Source organism: Meleagris gallopavo, chromosome Z (assembly GCF_000146605.3).
Source record: "Meleagris gallopavo isolate NT-WF06-2002-E0010 breed Aviagen turkey brand Nicholas breeding stock chromosome Z, Turkey_5.1, whole genome shotgun sequence".
Taxonomy (NCBI): domain Eukaryota; kingdom Metazoa; phylum Chordata; class Aves; order Galliformes; family Phasianidae; genus Meleagris; species Meleagris gallopavo.
The window spans coordinates 24,389,655-24,394,435 of record NC_015041.2 but is presented as its reverse complement, the minus strand read 5'-3'; the positions used below and the strand labels follow the sequence as shown (position 1 = coordinate 24,394,435).

Below are 4,781 nucleotides of genomic sequence, written 5' to 3'. Positions count from 1 at the left end.
AGACCATTTTCCAAATAAAGCCTTGCATATTGTTTCTTATTCGGTGGCAGAGAAGCCAGTCTGAACAAATAATAACAATTAAAACAAAGCAAACAAACAAACAAACAAAAAAAACCCAAACCCTCATCTGCTTCCTGTGGAAAAAACAAACAAAAGCCCATCTTACTGTGGACTGTTTCCTAAAGGCTGCAGAAAACACAAATGTTCATTAAAAATATATTCCATATCTCAGAGGCAGCATCAATAGCTGTGTGATGTGGCAGTTTCTATAGTGACTGTTTGCTTTCATTTGAAAGCTCGCTAAGCAGTCAGACAAAACCAGAGCAACTGGCTGAGGTATAGTGTGCCTTCCCCCCTCCTCCAAATACTGAATACAGATTTTCTACTGTGAATCGGGAATGCCCCTCCCTGTGAAAGAGCCTTTGTTGCACACTGGAAAGGAGAGGGGAGGCTGCAGAAACAGCCGAGCAGAAAATTATTCATCTTCCCAGTGGCACGTGGCTGGCTCCCACAGGACCCTTGTTGGGGCTGCTGTCCCCTGAGCCATCTCAGTCTCCCTGTCCTCGGATGTAAAGCACAAAGCAGAATATTGTTAAGAAAGGCACCCGAAGCAAGGAGTTGTATTCAGGGCATCCTGAAAACCTCTGATCACAGAGCTTTGTTACAGTCCTTGAGAGAGAGATACATGCTGGTCATTTTGAGGAAAGGGAAAAGTACAGCTGGTTTTACTTTTTTACTCTGGGAAGCCTTTGTTCTCTTCCAGCATCTTTGCCCTACTTTTATTTGATAGGGGGTTAACACTGTTTTGCCTTTTGATATGAGAACTTCATGTCAGCGCACTGAGGGATACCATGTGCCTGATTCCTGCTGTAAATTTTCAGCTGATTTTCATGAATGCCTTTCTGCACACTAATTCCCAGAGAATGGAGAACAAGAAGCAAGCTGAACAAAAGTCTAATTTTTTTTTTCCCTTGCGGCTGCTTCTACTCTATTAGTAGCGTCGTCCCCCTCACTCAGGGCTTCAGGGGCTGCCAGACGGTCCCTGGTGGCTGACTGACGACAAGAGGGTGTAAGCACTTCAATCACGTGGAAAAGGGAAAAAAAAAGGAAGAAAAAACCTACCACCGCTCAGGGTCCAAAGAAATATGACTCACTTGGCAGTGCAGGCTGCAGAAACATTGAGTTTACTCTCACCTCTAACACAACGCTCCAAATGTGCCCTGGCTGTTTCTGAGTAAATAATTCAGTGGAGCACGATTTACGTGATTCATCTCATCTCTCTGCTTACAGAATGGTGCTGAGACAATCCTAATTTCTTACCTTCTGTTGAGCTTCTGAGTTGAATTTCCCCTTTCCTTCTGAACTCTGGATTCATGGCAAATACTTTGCTGTGAGAATTCAGTGATTAAAGCAGAAGGCACGCTGACCAGAAGCATCAATCACATGGTGTTGCTTTGTTGTGTTTCTTCCATTTTCGAAAGAGTGGGGATGCTCCTGTTCAGAGAGGAGTGTTTGGGGTATCAAAATATTGAATTCAAAACAGTCTTTCAGCAGGTGCTATGAGAACAAAATGAACATTTATCAATAATCATACATGATAACATAACATAAACACACACACACACACAAAAACACATCTTGTATTTCAAGGAATAGCCAGAGAAGAATACCTGTATATATTCACTAAAGCTACTTTAAAAGATAAGCTGGCACAGTGATCATGAGCTGTTCTTATGGTAACTAGCATTTTAGTGAGGGAAAACATAATCAGAATTGTTTCTGCTCTTAACATGCAATGCATATAGATAATGCTTTAGTTAAAGAAAAAAAAAAAAGTAGTGCAAGTGTGCAAGCTAAGTTGACCTTAATGCTCTTTATGTTGACCAGACTTAGTTGACTGAGATTGTGTTGTGGCTGAGGAAATTATCTCAGTAACTCATCTTCAGTCTGATGCATCGTCATGTTTCAGCATCTGTGACAAATCCAGACGTAGTAGCTGCACTTCAGAAAGAAGCATGATAAATTAATGCAGTGTCCATACACAAACACTGAAAGAAGGGTGACAAGCTGGTTGCTATGACAGTTGCAGCAGTGCTGCAGAAATTAGAAGAGCTGATTTTGATACCCAAGTATGCCACAGACTCAGACAAGCCATTGACACTGGGTCCGTATGTGGTATCAGAGAATGTTCTGAGCTGCAGTACTGCATGGAGTTAGCAGCTGTGCGCTACAGCCATGCACTGTGCTGCTGGGATGGTTTATCACCTGCCTAGAGGCACGTGTTCTTCATTGATATGAGCCATAGAGCTCACAACTGTGATTTTCAGTAGTTCCTAGGGCTGACCTAGTTTTCTTCAAGAGAGTTCAGCACGACCAGAGCAGAGGTAATGCAAGGTGGCTTTGAAAAAAGGGCCTACAATGTTCTTTCTGCATTACTTCTAGCTCTGGTCACAAAAGGAACAGAAAATAGTGTCCACATCATTTCTGTGATTTCTATGCCATCCTTTTATATAAATGGTGTTCAGAGAATTTGAGTAAATTGCTTTGTACTGAAATCTGTTGGTTCACTACCTGCCAGGGACTGTTCACAAATTGCATATGGGAGTGCTACAGAAGAAATCAGCTATGTCATTTGCCAAAGCATTTATCACCTCAGCTGAGTTTACTGAGCACAGGCATATTTGTGCAATTTGCATGCAGGATGGAGATGAGTTTGGAGAGGCCTTGCCTTTTTGTAAGATGCACAGGCAGGCTTTTGTGTGAAACAGCGTTTGTGTTGGAAATCACCTTTCGGACGCATATCAAGTCTCCACAGGAGACAAAAGCAGTGACAGACCTTGCTGCTGTGACTCTCCTGACTGCTCTGTGACCCCACACCCTCTGCCACCTGGGAGCAAGCTGTCGCTGTAGTGTTTTTTATGTCGGCAGAGTTGGATTTCCTGGCTGGTTCCCTGCCGAGTGCCTCCCTGCACAGCACTGAGCTCTGTCACCCACTGTGCTCAGGTGAGTAGTGGACTGGGCTAGCTTGTCTCTTGCTGTTTGAGCCTGGGCTGTGCTAATGACAAATGGATGCAACACTTCCAATGCACAGAGGAGGAGTGCTGCTCTCTTCAGATCCTTACATCTTTCTGGGTCTGAGATCTGCTTCTTTACACTCCTGACAATACCCCATGAGTTGCATTTCCAGATAATACCCCACTTACTGCATTTCCACATCTTTTGTTCTTCATTTTGAAAATGCAAACATTTATTTTCAGTGAAATCTCATCTGTTCCGTACTGCATGGCTACTCTGCACTACCCACCCTCCACCTGTCCTCGAGAGCAGTGCTGGAGGCCCCCTATATGGCACACCTGCTACTGGCTACAGGATCTTCTCTAGCTGCAGGCCAGTCCACCGTGCTGCCTGGAGCTCACCTGGTGCCTGTAAACTCCAGGAGAATGTGGGATCTGTCACTTCTGTTGTGTTAAGAATAAAAGACAAGAGGCTTTGACTACATTGACTAAAATCCTACCTAAAACCTTGAGAAAATATACTTCAGGTATTTGCATCGGCACTTTCATCCCAACCAATCTCTCTGTAAGATCATCCATTCCTTTATCGTGTCTCAGCTACTCAGGACATGTTGGCTACGATGGCAACATAAAAAATGTGTTTGCATGAATTCTCTGCATGGTGAAAGGCAGCAGAACAGCAGTTGCTGTGGTACTTGTAGCAGAACTTCACCTCCACATGTTGGGAACAGCTCCATGCCATGGTATAAATGCTGCACTGGAAGAGATCTCTTTGATCAGCTGTTCACAGCAAAACAGTCCGCAACAAGTCTGATGCAGCAAACATGTTTTGCAATGAGATTTTGTGACCAGATGCCCACGCTGCCCATTTCGTAATGAAAAACGTGCAGGAGGAGGACAAAAAGTAAAATGATACTCAGTTATTCTTGTTGTCTGAATATTAAAAAGGAAAAAAAAAATCCTTTGTTGAAATTAAATTAGAAAACATTGAAATGCATCATTAAATTTTAACACTTGACCGTAATAAAAAGGGGAATGCAGAAGGAAATTGGACAAATGATTGATGTAGGCTTGGCACATCTCAATTCCATTAAGGCAGCGAGATGCCTGGTAAGCCTGAAGCGTTCTTCATTAAGTTACCAACCCCACCCATTCTGCTCCTGCACTGTGCCTGGGTGCTAACGTGCAAAGGAGCAGGGCTGGTGCAGCCATGAGCTCTCAGCTTGCTACCACTCCTGCACTAAGAGATCTGCTGCTTCCTCTGAGCAGGAGGTGGGAGGGGGCAGCAATGAAACTCGTCTTCAGTTTCGAATGGAAGATTTATTGATTCTTGAGAATATTGCGTTTTACAGTGATCTGCCTTTTCCAGTTAATGCAACTTGAATCTGAACCTAGAAAATTTATGATGGCTTTTTAGATCAATACAAGCCTGCCCAGAAGCACATTGCTTATGCAGTGACCAAAAAAAGAGGGAGACGACAAGGTTAGATATTTCAGCTGCAGACGAAGGAACAATAAATATTCTTTGGGGATGAATTTCCCTACGAGGTGATCCAGCTGTTTAAACCTCCAAAAGATCACAAAATAAGCCACAGCGGATGATTAATTTTGTTTAATTGAAAAACAGAGATTTTGGGTAAGGATAGCCTTGAAATAGTGCACTCAAAATAAAAATAAAATAAAGCTTAAAAGAAAGCAAATCATCTCTTCTTTTTCATGGACTGTCAGAGAAAAAAAAAGCAAAAAAAAAGCAGTTTTCTAATGGAT

General features: G+C 42.9%; 1 protein-coding gene across 1 annotated transcript in view; it reads right to left on the bottom strand.

Moving 5' to 3' along the window:
- KANK1 (KN motif and ankyrin repeat domains 1) overlaps positions 1-4,781 on the bottom strand; it is a 404,522-nt gene that overhangs the window by 4,453 nt on the left and 395,288 nt on the right. The gene's annotated exons all lie outside the window — the stretch shown is intronic.